The sequence below is a fragment of the Geotrypetes seraphini genome, chromosome 5 (genome assembly GCF_902459505.1).
Source record: "Geotrypetes seraphini chromosome 5, aGeoSer1.1, whole genome shotgun sequence".
Lineage (NCBI taxonomy): Eukaryota > Metazoa > Chordata > Amphibia > Gymnophiona > Dermophiidae > Geotrypetes > Geotrypetes seraphini.
In genome coordinates, this window is record NC_047088.1 from 136,228,933 (window position 1) to 136,249,552 (window position 20,620).

General features: G+C 47.9%; 1 protein-coding gene across 9 annotated transcripts in view; it reads right to left on the bottom strand.

Annotated features, from left to right (window-relative positions):
* IDH1 (isocitrate dehydrogenase (NADP(+)) 1) overlaps positions 1–20,620 on the bottom strand; it is a 201,082-nt gene that overhangs the window by 150,116 nt on the left and 30,346 nt on the right. The gene's annotated exons all lie outside the window — the stretch shown is intronic.

Genomic DNA, 20,620 nt, shown 5'->3' on the forward strand with positions numbered 1-20,620 from the left:
GCAAAGAAACCCCAAAATTATGCGCAGAAAATTTGCAAATTCTGCAAATTTATTTGACAACATTTAAACAATATTTTTGCTAATTATACAAAATTTCAGTACAATTTTCATTAAATTGTTCTAGAGAAAACAAAAACTTCAAATTTTTCTCATTTAGTGACTTTCTTCTAGCAGAAGGTATAAGATTGAACCATGCAAAACTTCTCTCCGCATCTCAAGTTGGAGATGGCATTTATACAACTGAAGGCCAGGACACATTGTGAACCAAGCCAGCATCTCTCTCCCCATTTGTCCTAGCTGGCACTCCCTATCCTTCCTAAGCCAGCATCTCTCAGTCGCTCCCCAATCTTTATCTGGAGCTTTGGAAGGATCTCTGATCCTAAGGCCCTCCCAAGAACTGGCAATATTGTCTAGAGGTCTGAAAATTAATGCAACCTGACCTCCTAGGGGCTCTAGGCTTGCAATCATGCACACTGACCATAAGATCATCCAGATCTAGCCCAAAGAGTAAGTGTCCCTTAAACGGTAATTTACGCAAGGTCACCTTGGAGGAGGAATCAACCATCCACTGTCTGATCAATAGCATCCTGCAGGCAGAAATGGAATAAACAGACATTTTGCTCATGACTGAAAAGATCACATAGTGCATCAACTACATTATCCACTCCCAAAATTAGAAACTGGTGATCCCTCCCGGCTACTGCCTCTGGATCACAGTGCAACTTGGAGCGGCAAGCCCAGGTAACAACAGATGCCACTGCAGCTGCTTTCAAACCTGAGGCCACGGCCTCGAAGAAATTCTTATGAACCCATTCCAGCCTGAGATCCTGGGCATCCTTTAATACCACACCACCTTCATTGGGAAGAGAGGTACACTTGGTAACCTGCACCACCAGGGAATCCAGTTTCGGTGGAACAAAGAGCTTTGACCACCTGAAGGGGCCCCTCCAGGAACTCCCCATGGTCTGTAAGCATTTTTGTGATGTCTTGATGAGAGGGAAAACAGGCGGTCTGTGCTTTTGTGCTGCTTATAAGCGAGCACTATGTAGCAGAGGACTGTGAAGTCTCTATCAGTTCTGACGTTGGAGAGGAGAGAAGGCTTCCAGGTCAGCCACAAGCCGCTGTCCACGACCCATCCCCGTATGGCTGAAGGCCAGAAGGAGCAGCCCTGAAAGAGCTAACTGGGATCCCCCTCCGACATCAACTCTGACATCAGAGGGAAGCTTTTTTGGGTCGGCTTCGACAGAGGGGAAAATGCAGGAAGGAAAGCATGGGATCTCCAGTGGTAGCAGTGCTTCGGCGGCCCTTATTAATCATGTAAGCGTCAAGCATCATATCAATGAATTCAGGGAGAAACCCTTGTCCAGGACATCCAGAGTATCTGCAGATGCTCACGAGCTCCGTTCAGGGGTTGTGCGGCTTCACTTCGCCAAGGACACACTTGCACTACTCCGCGCTCAAACCTTGACTTTTTTCATGGTCCTCACACTATCTGGGTACTAACATGTCCCAAGAAACTAGATAGAGGCGGCTAAGCCAGCAACCCCTGGCCCTCCCTCATGCACTGCACAGCACATAAAACGGAAAAATTATGTTCTTACCTGTTAATTTTCTTTCCCTTAGACGCAGCAGATGAATCCAGAGACCAATGGGATAGCACACATCTACCAGCAGGCGGAGATAGAGAAACTGATTAACAGGTGGTCCTATTGGCTGGCACTCCTCCTGTATCTCCAGTATAGCTCCTTGCCCAAGCATCCATAACCATCAATAGGCATAGCATGGAAAAAACTTCTTTCCCATAACAAATCTCAAAAGGCAATAATACAGAATACAACCCTCAATAATAACAAACTTCGAAAGTTGGAAAATAAAAAACCGACAGACAATATCCAGAAAGGGTGGGGCTCTGGATTCATCTGCTGCGTCTAAGGGAAAGAAAATTAACAGGTAAGAACATAATTTTTCCTTCCCTAGCAACATCAGCAGATGAATCCAGAGACCAATGGGATGTAGCAAAGCAATCCTCAATCTGGGTGGGAAGCAAACGCCGCCTCCGCAATAACCAAAGCACTAAACGCATCTACCGAATGCGCCCCCACATCCAACCAGTAATGCTGAGAAAAAGCACTCTCGGAAGACCAAGTAGCTGCGAGACAAAACTCCTCCAAGGAAAAAACCTCTGGACCGAGTCCAAGAAGTAGTCATCGCTCCGGCGGAATGGTCATAAAGTTCTTTCGCCAACCGCTTCCATGTCATCAAGCAAGCGTAAAGAATGTCCTCCTGGACCCATCGAGCAATGGAGGTTTTGGATGCTGCCATACGTTTGAGGCGTCCTGTAAAGAATACAAAAAAGTGATCTAAACCAGTGGTTCCCAACCCTCTCCTGGAGGACCACTAGGCCAGTCGGGTTTTCAGGATAGCCCTCATGAATATGCATGAGAGAGATCTGCATATAGTGGAGGTGCCAGGCATGCAAATCTACTCCATGCATATTCATTAGGATTATCCTGAAAACCCGACTGGCCTAGTGGTCCTCCAGGACAGGGTTGGGAACCACTGATCTACACAACTAAAAGTCATTAGAAACCTAGCTCGCTGAGAACGCTACACACTTTCAAAAAAATGCAGTGAATAAAAGCACGTCTCCCCATTTCTCCTCCCAGGATGAAGGAAAAGTGAGAGTGACATAAAAGAAAGGATGCCACTTCCTTAGAAAGAAATTGTGGACCGTCCGAACTGACACCCCAGATTTTGTAAATCAGAAATAGGAATCCCTGCCAAACAAAGCCTGCAACTCAGAAAACCGCCGAGCTGAAGCCATGGCCACAAGAAACCCCGTGTTCAATGGCACAGCCCTTTAGAGTATCAAAAGACAAGGATGAAATGAAGCCTTTGGTAAACTGCGACGAAGTACCTTAAGACTGTACTCTGGACCGGGCTTTCTAAAAGGTATACGAATATACTGTACTCCGTTTAGGAACTGAACTACATAAAGCTGAGAAGAAAGTGAAGAGCAATATAACTAGCCCTTGTAACAAGCTAAGAATGGCACTTGAAGCTGAAGGGAATTGAACGCTAAGTCCTCGGCAATACACTTGTGTCAAAAAAGAACTCTGTAAGGGTGCAAATGTGGAGAAGTACCCAAGAAAGGAAAAACCTCCAAAAGGAAGCAGAAGCCACAGGTGAAGACGTCTGCATCACTTGGACAAGAGAAGAAACAACCTGCTTCACATAACCCTTACACGTCAGCCATGACTTTTCAAAAGCTAGGTCGCAATACCAAAGTAGTACGAATATTCATGTTGATCGGACTCTAGGTGAGCAAATCCGGAGATACCAGGAAATTCAACAGTCCGGCTGTCAAAAGTCTCAACAGAATCGCAAAGCAAGGATGGCGCAGCCAATCCATAGATTCTACAAATACTGTGCCCTGAAAGCAAGCTTGAGATGGCAAATCCAAGCCATCATCAGGCAGGGGAAAACACCGAAAAAAAAAAAAAGAAAAAAACAGAGGCGAGAAAGAAGCCACGCTGCTACCCCCTCCGACTCCCACTCCCTGTGTCCGCCGAAGAAGCTAGGAAGCTTAGAATTTTGAGACGAGGCCATGAGGTCTAGTTCCAGGAGATCTCTCTTCCATAAAAAGAGCTGGAATGCCTGAGCCAAAATTCTCAATATCCAGGATGTAGAAGATTTCACTATTACTAACATTTACACTTTCTAGAGCGTACACGGCGCTGTACACTGTAATATACAATAAATGGGCCATGCTCAGATTTCGCGGAGAGAAAGTCTATCCAAACTCTTTTCCTGACCTATAAAATGATCTGCCAACAGAAGAGGAAGATGAGGGTCCATCCATTTAAGTAGAACCACAACTTTACCTGCCAACTGAGTACATCACCTACTGCCCAGGCTGTAGAGAAATACCCCAATCATAATACTGACTGAAAAGACCTTCAGCGTCATTCTGGAAGAATGGTCTGAAGCTCCAGAAACGGTAGCTCGACTATGCTCCAGAGTAGAAGAATGAACAAGTACTGAGTCGCCTCTTTAAGACCAGACTACTGGAGCTGAGGATGGAAGGCACCGAGCCTCCCAACCCGACAGCCCGGGATGTTTGGTGACCATGAGCTAGTCCAGCAAAGACCGAGGCATGCCTTTGAAAAGAGAAATCTCGTTGAACCACCAAATCATACAGAGCGATGCATGAGGAGCCTACCAAATAATTGGAGCCCTGAGATACCGGGAACCACCGGAACAAAAGCGACTGCTGTAGCGTTATAATGGGAAAGCAAGCCGAAGTTCCCAGTGGAGTCAGCAACATGGATCCTAGAACCTGTACAGAATCTCATACTCTTGGTCATAGTGACCAAAGAAGAATGCAAACCTGAGACTGTGACTCATCGCCCTAGTCTCTGGGAAGAAACACATTTCTCTCCTATATGAATAAAAACATCTCCCCGATATACCTATAAATAGTACAGGAGAAAAAGCGCTGTGCAAATTTGAAGATTCACGTCCAAAGAACTGAGGAAAAGAAACCACCCTTTTCGTGTCAGTCAAATGGCCCGACTGGAAGATGTCCGAATCAAGCAGTTAGTCAAGAAGAAATAAGGTGAATCGCCTGGTAGCGCCAAAACGGTACCACTGCCCACATTTTCTAAAATGTTTGTGAAGCCTTGGGTAGGCGAAATGGCATGTGCCAAAACCAAAAGCGCTACTCCAAGAGAGGCAAGCAAACCTAGTGCCGATTCGGAGTCCATGTTGAAAATGTAAATATTCTCCCAGTTTTTCTGCAGAAATGTGTAACCCTGAGAAACTAATTCAGCAGAATGGGATCCAGCCTGCCCAATGCCACCGTCTTGGGCACCATGCAGTAAGTGGCACAACGTCCCTTAGTTCCCGAAGAACTACAAGAACTGCCCTGAGGACCAGTAACACTTAAAAGGGAAACACAAAACAGAGACTCCAAGAACGAACTGGAAACCCGAGGAGGATGCAAAGTTGCAAGCATCCTGAAAAATGTTCACAGCCCCCTGACCTGACATTATAGCGTCTTCTCCCTCATGAGAAAGCCTGAAGAGTCATTGGAAGAAGTCAAGATTTCCTCAGAATGAAGTGCAGAAGGTCAGGGAACGGCAGGAATAGAACTGTAGGTTCTGTAAGAAGAAAGAAATTCTCCTAGGAAAAATCAAGTTTCGCAATGTAAAGAGGAGTATACTGGAACCATGAAAACAGTACGAACTCCATACAACGTGAGCGAAATACGTATGTCCGTTAAAGTGAATACGTACTAGACGCAATCAAGATGCTGCATCTATCGCCCCGTGGAAAACAGCAGCATCTTAACAGGTATCAGACATAGCTCACATCACTAATGAGAGCTTCAGGGATGAGGCTAACAGCCACATAACGCGCGCTGCTCCGCGGATTTGATAGAATAGGTAACTGGCTCCTGGCTAGAAGGAGCTGCACAGCCCTTCCGTCTGGTTGGGGGGTCCATCTAGCATGTGCCATGAGAAGATGGCGACAGGAGAAACCAGTGTGATAAGAATGGAAATCTGAAGTCCAGGCCCTCTCAGAAATAGAGAAAGAGAATCCTGGCCGCAGGAAGATGCGAAGTGTCATTATGCCCATAGAGACAGCCCGAAATTGGAAACTGTTAGTACTACCTTTAGGCATATATATCCTATGTCACTACTAGACACATGCAGTGCAGCACAGAGGCCCAAATAAGAAGGATAGTTACCAACAGAGAAAGGCTCAATCTGCAGGGACCCCAAGAGAGACAATGAGATACTCGTGGGAAATACAGGGCACTATCTTACTGCTGATCTCACTGTACCATGAGGTGCCGTATGTCGACCCAGTCCGGAGACAAACCAAGACTGGGTGATCTAGCACAGGTCAGAGTTTCTCTGGTAATCCCCTTGAGTGCTAACCCCAGAGTCCGATTAAACTAGCAGCTTTCTTCAAGGGAATACAGCAGGAACACAGCCATAGACATATAAATCTGCCTAAGCTTGTCCCAAAGCTGGTGAAACACGAACAACTTGTCTGAACCGGAAAGGAGAGAAGCCGCTGCACACCATGACCAAAGTCAGCTGTAAATAAACTACTGGAACGCTGCAGCTCTCCTGCCATCGCCGGAGACCCAAGCGCATGCCTGATTCTCGCTGACACGTGGCCGCTGCATCAACGCTCCTAGAAACATAGTCAGATTCAAGCCCCGCAAAATTTACCCTGCCGCAGCCTGCATAAAGAAAATCAGACTTGGGGAATAACCAGAAGAATGGTGCGGTGCTGCCCACAGCGCCAGAAAAAAACATGTCCCATCTCATGCGCGCTGCTATAAACCGGCACCTGCACAATCAGCTGCACATGGCCGTGAAAAACACAGACGAAAGAGAGCCTCAGAATAAACAGGACTACTACTGCTGCACTGAAACCCAACAAGGAGAACAAGTGCGAGCATGAAATCGCACCGCTACTGCCACGCTGTAACCAACAAGGAAACCAAGCGCGTGCATGCAAAGAGCGGGAAAGTCCCAACTCCCTCAACGGATTTCTAGTCATAAAACTTAGCTTCAAGAAAATATCCATTCCTTAAATGTACGATGACCGAACCCACAGTACTAAGACTCCCAAACAGAACCTGAAGTTCAAACAACAGTAAAAACGAGACATACTCACAAGCTTGTTGTTAAGGCTGGTTGAAGCCAGTTAGAGCTAGTAGTGCAGCAATAACAGGGCACAATGTAGCAACTGTGGTCTCTCTTTTTTTTTTTTTTTTTAAACAGAGAAGGGAAAGAAGAAAAAATTGAGACCCAGTCAGACCCTCTAGCAATGGAGGGAGGGTGAGGCAGGGACCTGGGGGGGCCAGGTGTAACCCCTAAAGCCGGCACCGTTCAGCCGGACACCCCTGTCTCACTGAAGAGAAAATCTCAACAGGAGAAATAGCATTGCCAGCTCACTGAAGAGAAACCTCAACAGGAGAAAATAAAGTTCCAGTCACAGCCAGAATTCAGGAGCTAGTTGAATAGCGACCATTTCCTGCTGGGAGATAGAGAATACTGGAGATACAGGAGGAGTGCCAGCCAATAGGACCACCTATTAATCAGTTTCTCTATCTCCGTCTGCTGGTATCCCATTGGTCTCTGGATTCATCTGCTGCTGTTGCTAGGGAAATAGACAATCCTCAGAAGGTCATTCATTGCAAATCTGGCATAAATACAAGGTATTCTGGACTTAGGAGTCTATCACACCTGTTTTAAATCACAATTGAGGTGTTTTGAGGCCGATAGAGGCTATTATTTTCAAATCAGGATATCCAAGATGGCCACAACAGCAGCAATTTTAGTGCCAAAAATGGCCCAGGGGAGCTACAGTGGGGTCCAAAAATCAGCGATTTTGGAATTTTAGAGGTGGGGGAATCTGATTCTAACCTCTGAAACTCCCCACAAAATGATTTTAAACATACGCACAAAAAAATTTGTTTTTCAGGCTGTCAGCCTCACTATGCCATGCTGTGTGCTGGGGAGCTGCAGCAAGAACTTCTGCGTCAAAAAGCCTGGAATCCAGACTGCTTGTGTCTTTGGACTGCCTTGATACCTCATCAGTCCTCGCGCACGCAAAAGGGGGAAGGAAAGCAGTCAGTCCCAATTCTGGATAGAGCCCCTCAGCCTGAGACAAACCTTGCTCCCAAGCCCCCAAACTTGGTCCCCCAAACTTTTAGTGCAGGCTGTCCACATGGGTGCTCTGTAAAGCAGTCTGCCCCTTGGAAGCACACTCTCAACCTCAGAATCTGTGCTCTCCCATAGTCAGAGATGTTCCAAGATTGGGATCCTCTGCAGCACTGAAAAGCCTCAAAAATGGTTAGGAAAAAAAACATGAATTTAATTGAAAAATAAACAGGCTCCAACCATCTCGCTTGTAGAGAGACAATTGAGGAACTGGAGGACAGCCTATATGGATGGGAAGTGGAGCAAAAGAATGCTAAGGAGGCTCACTACAAGAATTCTCATGAGAAGGGGTTGACTATCCATAGGTTCAAGATTAAAGTGTCTGTCAGACTAGAATTAGGCTTTTAGGGAATGCACGATAATTTGATCACATGACACCATTATACAGCCATGTAAAAAAATTAGGACACCCCATGAAATATTCAGTTCTTTCTTAAGAAATGTCGCATATCAATGTCAAATTTTTTTTTTAATGATTTATCTGTGGAAAAGAAAGTGATATAATTACAGGTAAACAACAAAAATTTTCCTCAATTTACTCATGAAACAAAAGATATTCACAAAAATGTGTATTCTGAGTAAAAATTAGGACACTCTACATTCTAATAGTTAGTGTTACCCCCTTTGGCTGCAATAACTGCAGCAACACACTTCTTGTAGCCATCTACCAGTCTCTGACATCGATCTGAGGAAAGTTTGGCCCACTCCTCAATTACAGAATTCTTTCAGCTGCGAGATGTTTGAGGGGTTTCTTGGATGTACAACCCGTTTCAAATCACCCCACAGCATAAAGATCAGGGCTTTGACTTGGCCACTCCAGGACTCTCCATTTATTAGTATTTATTGGTGGATTTACTGGTATGTTTTGGGTCATTTTAGTGTTGCAGGGTCCAGTTCCGCTTAGGCTTTAATTTTCTTACAGATGGTAAACTAAATTAAACTAAACTAAACTAAATCTTAGGTTTGTATACCGCGCCATCTCCGCAAGCGCAGAGCTCGGCACGGTTTACAGAAGTTAAGAGGAAAGGAACTACAAAGAAGGGATAAAGGAGAGGGACTAAGAAGATAGAGAGGGACCGGATGCTAGAGAACGGGAGGTAATTAGATTTTTGAAAAGAGCCAAGTTTTCAAGTGTTTGCGGAAGGATTGGAAGGAGCTTGAATTTCTGAGCGGGGGTGAGAGGTTGTTCCAGAGTTCTGTGGTTCTAAAGGGGAGGGATGTTCCAAGTTTTCCTGCGCGGGATATACCTTTTATAGATGGGAAAGACAGTATCAGTTTTTGTGAGGGTCTAGTGGGGTGTGGGTTTGAGGAGTTCCAAAAGAGTGGGATAACGGGAGGAAGGACGCCATGTAGGATCTTGAAGGCTAAGCAGGCACATTTATAGATGACTCTGAAGTATACTGGGAGCCAGTGAAGCTTGGAGAGGAGTGGGGAGACGTGATCGAACTTGCCTTTTGCGAAAATAAGCTTGGCCGCGGCGTTCTGAATTAGCTGAAGTCTATGGAGGTTTTTCTTAGTTAGGCTTATGTATGTAGATAAATCCTTCTTCAGGTATATCAGTGATAGAAGAAAAAACTCAGGCGGGATTGTACGTCTTAGGAATCCAGATGGAGACTATGTGGAAAAGGATTCGGAAAAAGCCCAACTATTAAATGAATACTTCTGCTCAGTCTTCACCCGAGAAGCGCCAGGGCTCGGCCCTCAGCTACAGACAAGGGTTGGCTCAGTTGACCCGTTTAGTAACTTTGAGTTTACGCCCAGCAGTGTCTACCGTGAGCTGTCAAAGCTCAAGGTTAACAAAGCAATGGGGCTGGACAACCTGCACCCCAGGGTGCTTAGGGAGCTGAGTGATGTCTTGGCGGAGCCACTGTCCGCGCTCTTCAACCTCTCCCTTAGTACAGGCAGCGTCCCGTTGGACTGGAGGACGGCTAACGTCATTCCACTGCACAAGAAAGGCTCAAAGATGGAGACAGCAAACTACAGACCAGTGAGTCTAACATCGATAGTGAGCAAACTAATGGAAACTCTAATCAAACACCAATTAGATAAGATCCTGGATGAGGAGAATCTACGGGATCCCCGACAACATGGATTTACTAAGGGGAGATCCTGCCAATCCAACCTGATCAGCTTCTTTGATTGGGTGACAGGGAAGCTGGATATTGGGGAGTCCCTGGACATCGTGTACCTGGACTTTAGCAAAGCATTCGATAGCGTACCACACCGCAGGTTACTGAGCAAGATGAGTTCTATAGGATTAGGTAACACATTGACGAAATGGGTTGGGAGCTGGCTTGGAGGTAGGCTCCAAAGGGTGGTGGTGAACGGCACCCCCTCCGAAATGACGGAGGTGATTAGTGGAGTACCACAGGGCTCAGTCTTGGGCCCAATCCTATTCAACATCTTTATAAGAGACTTGGCAGAAGGGCTTCGAGGTAAAATAACATTATTCGCCGATGACGCCAAACTGAGTAATGTAGTGGGCAAATGCACAACAGACGAAGATTCAATGCCCGACAACATGATGCACGACCTACTCCTACTGGAGCGATGGTCTAGGACATGGCAACTCAACTTCAATGCCAAAAAATGCAAAGTTATGCACCTGGGCAGCCAGAATCCATGCAAGTCTTATACCCTTAATGGCGAGATCCTAGCAAAAACGGTAGCAGAACGAGACTTGGGGGTAATCGTCAGTGAGGACATGAAGTCTGCCAATCAAGTGGAGCAGGCTTCGTCCAAGGCAAGACAAATCATGGGCTGCATACGAAGGGGTTTCGTCAGTCGTAAGGCGGAAGTCATTATGCCATTGTATAGATCCATGGTGAGGCCCCACCTGGAATACTGTGTGCAATTCTGGAGGCCGCATTATCGCAAGGATGTGCTGAGACTGGAGTCGGTGCAAAGAATGGCCACCCGGATGGTCTCGGGACTCAAGGATCTACCATACGAAAAACGGCTTGACAAATTACAGCTATACTCGCTCGAGGAGTGCAGAGAGAGGGGAGACATGATTGAGACGTTCAAGTATCTTACGGGCCGCATCGAGGCGGAGGAAGATATCTTCTTTTTCAAGGGTCCCACGACAACAAGAGGGCATCCGTTGAAAATCAGGGGCGGGAAACTACGAGGTGACACCAGGAAATTCTTTTTCACTGAAAGAGTGGTTGATCGTTGGAATAGTCTTCCACTACAGGTGATTGAGGCCAGCAGCGTGCCTGATTTTAAGGCCAAATGGGATCGGCACATGGGATCTATTCACAGGGCAAAGGTAGGGGAGGGACATTAAGGTGGGCAGACTAGATGGGCCGTGGGCCCTTATCTGCCGTCTATTTCTATGTTTCTATGTTTCTATGGAGTTACAGTAGTCCAGTCTTGAAAGGATGATAGACTGTACGAGGACGGCGAAGTGAGAATGATGAAAGCAGGATCTCACTCTCCTCAGCATATGAAGGCTAAAGAAGCATTTTTTTACCAGGGAGTTGAGGTGATCATTGAAGGAGAGAGAGGAGTCTATGACGATGCCTAGGACTTTGCTTGAAAACTCAAGCTGAAGAGTAGGGCCGGATGGTAGTGGGATGGAGGTGGGTAAATGGTCTAAAATTGGGCCGAGCCAAAGTAGTTTTGTTTTGGACTCATTCAGTTTCATTTGTACAGATTGGGCCCAGGATTGGAGATTCGTTATACATGTGGATATGTTATCAGCAAGGTTTGAGAGGTTCGAGTCGGTCTCGAGGAGGATGAGGATGTCATCAGCGTAGGAGTAGAGAGTTTCTAGGGGGGATAGATGGAGGAGTTTCAGAGAGGACATGTAGATGTTGAAAAGGATAGGGGAGAGGGGTGAGCCTTGCGGGACTCCACATTTCGGATTCCAGGGGGGGGGAAGAGGTACCGTTTGTGTTAACGGTGTAGGAGCGGAAGCGTAGGAATTTCGAGAACCAATCTAGGACTGTGGAGCTTATGCCTATTTCGGAGAGTTGGAAGATTAGGATGTCGTGGTGGACGACGTCGAAGGCTTCGGAGAGGTCGAATTGTAGGAGAACAGCAAATTTGTTGCGAGAATGGAGATGTTGCACCTTAGAGATTAGTGAGGCCAAGAGGGATTCGGTGCTAAAGTTGGGTCTGAAGCCGAATTGGTGGGGTAGGAGAATAGAGAATCTTTCTAGGTAGGATGAGAGTTGGGTGGATATGATGGATAATGGATATGGTGGATATTCTAATAACTTGGTTAGGAGAGGGATATTTGCTATAGGGCGGTAGTTTGATGGTATGGAGGGGTCAAGTTCGGCCTTTTTCAGTAGAGGAGTCAAAGAAATGTGTCCCATGTTGGGGGAGAAAAGGCCCGATGTTAGGGCAGAGTTTATGAGTTCGGTGAGGGAAGTGATGGCCTGTGTAGGGATATTCTCGAATAGATAGGAGGGGAAAGGATCCAGAGTGCACTTGCAGGTTTTTAGTTTGAGGCAGAGTTTGGAGATTTGCGATTCGGAAACAGGCTCGAAGACGGTCCAAGATCTGTCGGCGGGAATGGGGGTGGATATAGGTAAGGTAGGGTTGAGGTCAGCAGAGGTCAGGGAATTGTAGGAGATTATGGGTGGGAAGGAGGATCTTAGGGTGGTAACCTTTTCATTAAAGAAATTTGCGATGGCATTGGCTGATAGAGACGGTGGGAGCAAGGATGGGTCTTTTTTTGTAGTTAGGGAGCGCCAGATGTTGAACAGCGCACTGATCTGATTGTTGGATCTAGAGATCTTGTCTCCGAAGAAGTTCTTCCTGGCTTTTTTTAGTGTAGAATTGTAAAGTTTAATATTGACCCTCCAGGTATGTCTATCAGAGGGGGATTTAGATTTTTTCCATTTGCGCTCTAGAGCGCGACATTTCTGTTTCAGTTCTCTGTGAAGAGGTAAGTACCAGGGGGCCTTTCGGGGGTAGGAGATGGTTTTAGTGGATATTGGAGCAAGGGAGTGGTAGGTGGACTCGGAGAGGGCGGTCCAGTTGCGCCAATGGGATTCGGGGTCTGTAGGTCTAGGGTTGGAGGAGAGTTGGTTGAGGAATTTGGACCAGAAAAGATTGCTCGAGGTTTTTTTGCGAAAGGTTATGGAGTGAGAGGGGTGGGGTGGGGAGTCAAGATGGGACATGAAGATGGGGAGGCAGGTAGTCCCTAGGAAGTGATCGGACCAAGGGACTTGTTCCCAGCGAGTGTCGTTGGTTGAAGTTTTGAAGGCGGTAAGATCAAGGAAAGTGGTGAGGTCTAGTGTGTGCCCTTTTTCATGGGTTGGAGATGGGGTGGGTGGGGGGAAGCCTAGAGAGGTAAGGAAGTTGTTGAATTCAGTCGTGTCCTTGCTGTTGGTGTCGTCAAGGTGGAGATTAATATCACCAACGATCAGAAGTCTTTGAAATTTAAGGAAGGCATTTGTTATGGTCTCAAAGACGAGATTGGAGGATTTGGTCCAAGGGGTGGGTGGGCGGTATAGTAACAGGATGCCCAATGGGTGGGTGCGGAGTTCGTCATTGACTGAGGCAAGCAAATATTCTAGGGAAGCGTGAGTGCCCGTCTCAAGGAGCTGGACGTCAAAGAAAGATTTGTAGAGGAGTGCTAGACCACCTCCTTTTCAATTGGGTCTGGGGGAGAAGAGGCCTTGGTAACCGTGGGGGAGGAGTTCGTTTTGTGTGAATAGATCGTCTTTGGCGATCCATGATTCAGTGATGCATAGGAATCCAGGGTCGAGCTCGTCTAGAAGGTCTTTCAAGATTTGGGTCTTATTGCACACAGATCTGGCATTGCAATAAAGTGTTGGGACTGGGGTGAGAGAGTCTGAGGCAGTGTTGGGAAGATTGGCAGGGGGCAGGGGTTTTAGATTATCTTGGTTGACTTTTTGAGGGTTTTTCTTGAGAGGGGGAATTCTGGTGCGAATCAGTGTGGGGATTTTGAGTCCAGGGCAGATGTTATTGGTGTGAGCGGGGTCGAGTAGGTTGGGAGAGGGAGGTTTCAGACAGAGGGAGGTATAGAGAGGTGAGCAGAGTAGGAGGAAAAGGATCCAGAAGGATGGGTTCATGGTGGGGAATTAGGACAAGGAGGTTGATGTGTGAGAGTCTGCAGCAGGGGGGGAAAAGAGGTAGAGGAGGGAGCAGCAGGGGAACTTAGATTAAACTGGCTAAGTGCAGGGCCAAGAGTAGGAATGAGAGTTTTTTGGTTTTTTTTAGGGGTAGATCAAAGGGGGAGCTATATCGGTGAGAGCAGTTAGCGGCTAAGCGCTTTCCGTATGGCAGAAATACAGTTTGGTGCTGAACTAGGCAAAGACAAGGTGGAATTTGGCATCTGAATAAAAAGCATAGACAATAATAAAATATGGTACAGAGACAGGAATATGAACAGAGGTAAACTTTGGCAACGGGCAGAGTCCGGGTTGGGCAAGGGGAGCTGAGAGTCTGGAGGCCCTCAGTGGACCTTGATGAGCTAAGGAGGGGGGGGATGGTGAGGTGAGGCAGAAAGGAGTCCAGAAGTGCTAGTACTGTCTTGCAGGGACTTCGGCAGCTCTTGGGTGGGCTGTGGAGGCAGAGATCAAGTGTGGGGCAGGGGCAGGCCGTTCAGTCCTGCACAATGGCGTCGGGCGGAGGAACAGGATGGAGGAAACTTCCTCCTTCCTCTGCCTTGGAGTCGCTGAGGCGGAACAAAAAACTTTCGGCGGCCCGCAGTGGGCTGAAGAGAAGCCGGGTCACGCTAGCCTGTAGTAGCCCTCGGATGGGCTGGAGGAGAGCAGGCTCGCAGCCAAGCAGGGCAGGGCAGATCCCTCCTGCTCGAGTGGCGTCGGGCGGAGGAAGGAGGAACAAGATGGAGGAAACTTCCTCCTTCCTCTGCCTTGGAGTCGCTGAGGCGGAACAAAAAAACTTTCGGCGGCCCGCAGTGGGCTGAAGAGAAGCCGGGTCACGCTAGCCTGTAGCAGCCCTCGGATGGGCTGGAGGAGAGCAGGCTCGCAGCCAAGCAGGGCAGGGCAGATCCCTCCTGCTCGAGTGGCGTCGGGCGGAGGAAGGAGGAACAAGATGGAGGAAACTTCCTCCTTCCTCTGCCTTGGAGTCGCTGAGGCGGAACAAAAAACTTTCGGCGGCCCGCAGTTGGCTGAAGAGAAGCCGGGTCACGCTAGCCTGTAGCAGCCCTCGGATGGGCTGGAGGAAAGCAGGCTCGCAGCCAAGCAGGGCAGGGCAGATTCCTCCTGCTCGAGTGGCGTCGGTCTCATGTTCCTCAAGCACACTTTGATACATGACAGAATTCATGGTGGATTCTATGATGGTGAGCTGGCCAGGTCCTGCTGCAGCAAAGCATCCCCAAACCATGACATTTCCACCTCCATGTTTCACAGTTGGTATGAGGTTCTTTTCCTGGAATACTGTATTTGGTGTACGCCAAACATAGTTGTTTGGAAAGTTCTCCACTTGTACACTGTTTTCTGGACTGTGGAATGGCTAATATCAAATTCTTTTGAAATTTTTTAAATCCTTTACTAGAGGGTCACACGATGATGTGCTGCTGAGCAGTGGCTCTCTGCCTAAGCTCTGACCTTCCCCTCCCCTTTTCTCATTTTAAATTGGCATGGTGAGGTTTTCTTGTTCCCCTAACTATGTTCTCAGCACTGCTAATCCGGGGGTATTGACGGGAGTGCGCCTCGGGGGAATCTGGAGCGCATGAGCGGTGTTATGCCAGCTAAGGCCCCGCGGCCGCTCAAATACTGGCAGACCATGCTATGTCCCAAGATGACGTCAGAAGGAGCTTTACTGCACACCAGTTACTTTACAAGAAGAGACGCTGCAGGAAATCACAAAACATCTCTCGGCCCTCAGACAACAAATTTGCAACGTTTCAGACGGCCGTGGAGGAAATTAAGGACTCTGTGGAGAGGCATGGGTCACAGATTGACCAGTTGGAGAAGAGAGTATCGGTGCAGGAGGACTGGAGAAATCAGGATGCGGCTCATCTACATGCTCTGGAGACCAAGTGCTCTACCCTTCAGGCCTGCCTGGAGGACCAGGAGAACCGTGGGTGCAGAAATAACCTGCGGGTTCTTCGCCTCCTAGAGTGGGTGCGCGAGGCGGACCTGTGGACCATCATAGTGCAATGGCTGCCAACACAGGTGGGTCTGGAACTGCCGGGGAGTCGAGCGGTGGTGGAGTGGGTCCACCGAATTGGAGACCTTCACCAAAGGGAGACCAGGCCACATCCTGTGATCACCCGTTTTTGAATGCATCAATTAAGGATCATATTTTGGCCCTATATAAAAGAAGGCTGTCTCACTGGAGTATGAGGATACCAAATTACTCCTCTTTAACAACTGCTCGCCAGCAGTGGCTGCGAGTCACTGCTCATTTGCACCCTACTGTGCTGAATTGCGGAACAGTTGGATCCGCTTTACTGTGCTGTTTCCTGCTCGGGTCCGCATCCAGGAGGCATCTGGGCCCCATCTTTGTGACACTATGACGGACCTAAACACTTATACAGAGGGTCTGTAGGGAGCAGCGGCTCCATGAACTGTGTATCCTGCCTTGAGGAAGCCTGCGCTGGTCTGTAATCCTTGGGACTGAGCGCATTCTGGTGCCTTTTGTGATTCGGCTCCATTGGTTACCTTCTGTTGAGGACGCTTGGTGTTTTTTTCAGGGTTTTTTCCTTTTCTTGTTGTTTCTTCTTCCCCCCTCCCCCATGGTGGACTGTGCCTTTTGAGTGGACTATGGGGTACTGGAGGCGTAGCGCTATCCCCTACTGGGATGCCTTTCCTTGTGCTCCCGTTGGGGCCTTGTGAGCCGGCTGTATGCCTCTGACTCTGCTGTCCTTTGCCTGGAGAGGAATGCACAAGTCTTTCGGCTCATTTGCTGCACAATGGGTTGACCCTCAAGAAGCGTCTGGCCCTAGGTTGTCCAAGGGGCTTGGAGAGAGTCACTATGGGCCCACATATGAATCCTGTTCGCTGTGTACCTACAGACTTGTTGCTGTATATGCTTTTGGGGGAGGCGGGGTGGTGTGCTGCTCTATGCCTACTCTGTTGGTTGTCTTTGTTTGGCTTATGCCTACACTGTTTTGTTCCATTTTTGTTGGTGGTGGTGGGAACATTCCTGTTGATTCTAGTTGCTGTTTTTTCTATCTGGTTACCATGTAGGTCTTTTTTTGGCTGGGGGGGTAGTAGGGAGCGGGCATTCTCTTTTGTATTTTAATATGGATGGGATTTGGGAGGATCCATGGGGGTGTAGGGGGGCACAGGGGGGTTGCTTGGGGACAGTGGAGTATGTGTGGTGGGTTAGGATGGCTGTAGGGGTATGGATGGCTGTTTGGTGTGCTGGGGGGGAAGGAGGGGGAGGGGGATACCCCTCAGCAGCTGGGGTTTTTCTCTTCTTTTTTTCCAGGGGGCTCAGCTGGGAGGCCTGCTGAGGAAGACATATGATGTGTATCTCTCTGTTAATTGTTCTTTGTACCGCTCATGGTTATAGCTGATCTGACTTATATTACTCTAAATGTGGACGGCCTCCACTCACCAATTAAACAGAAGAAAGTGCTGTCTTTTTTGAAGCGGAAACAGGTGTCTGTAGCTTTCCTGCAAGAGACGCATTTTACTACTAGGGAACATCTGAAATTGGTGAGGGATGGGGGAGGCCGCTCACTCCTCCAACAACTCTAGACAACAGGGAGTGGCTATTCTTATCAACAAGACTGTAGTGGCAGTCCCACATAAGATTATCACTGACCCTCAGGGTCGCTATGTCCTATGGGCTGGCACTCTCCAGGATTGACCAGTGGTTCTGTGCAACGTCTATGGCCCGAACGTATACTCTCATTCTTTCTTTTCGGGGATTCTAGCCCATCTCCTGGCCTTGCCTAACTCATAGTTGCCAGGGATTTCAATATTACCAGTGATCCATCTGTGGATTGCAAACCCCCCCCCCGGGTGGTGCGGAGTGACAATGAGAGGATCAGGGTTCATTTTTTGATGGGAGAATTGGCCTCGTGGATGTGTGGCGCACTTATCTTTCATATTCCGGAGTGCACCATACTCATTCCAGGTTGGATTATATCTTGCTGCCCTCACAGTCCATTGGAAGGGTGGTATGCACACATATCCTTGATGTTCCCTTTGGTGATCATGCTGCCATTACTCTCACTCTGCAATGGTAAGGACATGGCCGTGATCGCATTTGGAGCCTTAATCCTACCCTCTATTTGGATAAAAATTTCCAAACCTATCTCACCGAGGCGTGGAGCCTCTACTGCGCTACAAATATGGGCGTGGAGGTCTTGGATACTATTTTTTGGGAGGCCGCTAAGGCGTATCTGTGGGGTAGAACCATCGCCTATACTGTCCAGCAGAGATGGCAGAAGGTGTCTTAACTGAGCAGCCCTCAGCGAAATCCTGTGCCACGTATCTAGGTTTACAGAAGCAACTGGATACCCTCTGACTGCGCGGGCAATGACTCATATTGATGTTTATAAATTTCGGCTGTATAAGTGGGGCAATAAGGCGGGTAAATTATTGGCAAATTTGGTACGACTGTTCAGAAAGGCTTCTTGCTTTTCCCGTATTTGTGAGGGTCAGCACATTATCCACCCAGCGGAGAAAGCGATACAAGAGCAATTTGTTCGATTCTATGCAGACCTCTATAGACTGGGTCCCTACGATCTGACCGCTCGCGATTCTTTTTTTCGTGACCTTGACCTCCCTTAAGTCTCGGATGCCAACTTACAACTGCTGAACGCACCTATGTCATGCCAGGAAGTTCAAGCTGCTGTGGGGCAGTTGAAGTTGGCAAAAGCACCTGGACCTAATGGTATGGGACCTGAGTTTTACAAAATTTTGCAGTCCCAGATAGGTCCGGCTTTAGTATTTAGCCATTTTTCTTAGCGCAGATTGGTCTACTGTCTACTGCCATAATATCTCTGATAAACTGAAGATGTTGTAAGATTATTGTGTTCGCTGGGAGGACTTGCCCCTATCTCTGTCTGGTAGAATTGCACTCGGGAAAATGATTTTGCTCCCAAAGCTCCTTTATCCTCTGCAGATGATTCCCCTGTGGCTTTGCTGTGTGGATGAACGATCCTATAGATCTGTCATTGGCTCTTTTATCTGGAACAACAGGAGAGTGCGCATAAGCTTGTGGAAGCTTACACAGAACTGAGAGGGAGGAGGGTTGGCCCTGCCAGACCTTTGTTTACATAATGTTGCAGCCCTTATGAGATTGATCCACAAACTATTTACAGGCGAGTATAGGTTTTCCCCCATCGGACTCTTTGATTCTTGGACGGCCCCTTTTAGGGCGCTGGCATGCCTGGTATGTTCCCTGTGGAGGCGTCCACACCTAGGATTTAATTTGGTCTGGCTTACCCCTTTAAGGAAGGCGCTGACTTGGTGGTGGCACCGGATTGTCAAGGGACAGGGCAATTGGGCCTTCTGGATGAATGGTCAGAGTCCTGACTTTCCCTTAGGGGTGGGAGCCCCTAAGGGTGTTGGAGACTGGTTTGGCACCCGTTTTTGTTTGGGCCATGTCTCTATGATGGGGCCATGACCTCTTTCTTTCCTTCGTATGAAGTGCTCTGCACCACCTGGGACTTGGCCCCTTTTGCCCTTTATTGCATACCTACAGTTGAGATATTATTATCTGGATAATCTTCAACATCACTCGGGGGGGCGGTAATTTTCTGAAGATGGATCAGATTTTCCTGTCTCTACCTTCCGCTCTTAATTCTTTATCTTTCTGGTAAGGGACTACCCTGGCAGAGAGGGTGGATGCCCAGCTGCCTGCCCTGGCCTCCAGATGGTTGCTGAAAATGGGGGAGGGAATTACCACTAAAACCTAAAAACCTGCGTCTCTAATATAGCTCGAAGGGGGTACGGAATGCTCAATTGCAGGAGCTCCAATTTAATTTTCTCCATCACAACTTTGTTACCCGAACACAGGGGGTGAGGGCTGGCCTCTGGGACTCTGAGGATTGTGTGAAGTGTGGGCACCTGCCCGGACTCTATTGCACATGATCATTGAATGCCCGCTTTTGGGCATTTACTGGAATGGAGTGCTGGATTTTATTGTACAGATCCTGGGGGTGCCGGTCCAGTGGTCCTATGGGATCTTGGTCTTAGGACATGATGGGGAGTTTCTGAATCAAGGGCTGACTGCAGACCACTGGCATTTTGTGTATGTTGCCATTCTTGCAGCCAAACGGGGTGTGCTCTGCCTCTGGATGGATGCAACATCCCCGGAGTTGGAGGGCTGGAAGCGGTCTCTCCAAGAGCTAGCCCATTGGGAGCTGAGTGGGGGGATATCTTAGGCTGTATGGATCCTTGTGGGAACAGGTTCTTGCTGCGATTGCCCCCTTGTGAGGTTGGGTATTTTTTTTTGGTTCCCATGTCTCCAGTTGCTGAGAGGAGAAGGGGGGGAATGAGGTGGGGAGTTTGATTGGGTTGTTTGTCCAGGGTGGGATTCATATAAAATTATGGGTGTAAACTCACAGCTGGCGTTTCTTTTTCTTCCCCTTCCCATTCCCCTCTTGTGCTGCTATTTGGGCATGGGGCCTAGATGGGCTTTTGCTGTATCCCCTGCTGGGAGGGACTCCCTCCCCTGTCTCTATTGATTGTTTCTTTTGGGGGCCCATATAGCTATGCTCTGGGAATTGGGTATTGTATTGTATTATTTTCTGTTCTTCATTCATATCTGGTTATTGTTTGGCTGATTTTCTGTGTTTGTTTGCTTCTTAATAAACTGTTTCACCCCCCCCCAAAAAAAAAAAATCCCTTACTAGACTTATAAACTGCTACAATCTTCTTTCTGAAGGCCTCAGACAGTTCTTTTTATCTCACCATGGTGTTCACTCTCACTGCAGCAGTCATGAGCACACCAAACTAAATGTA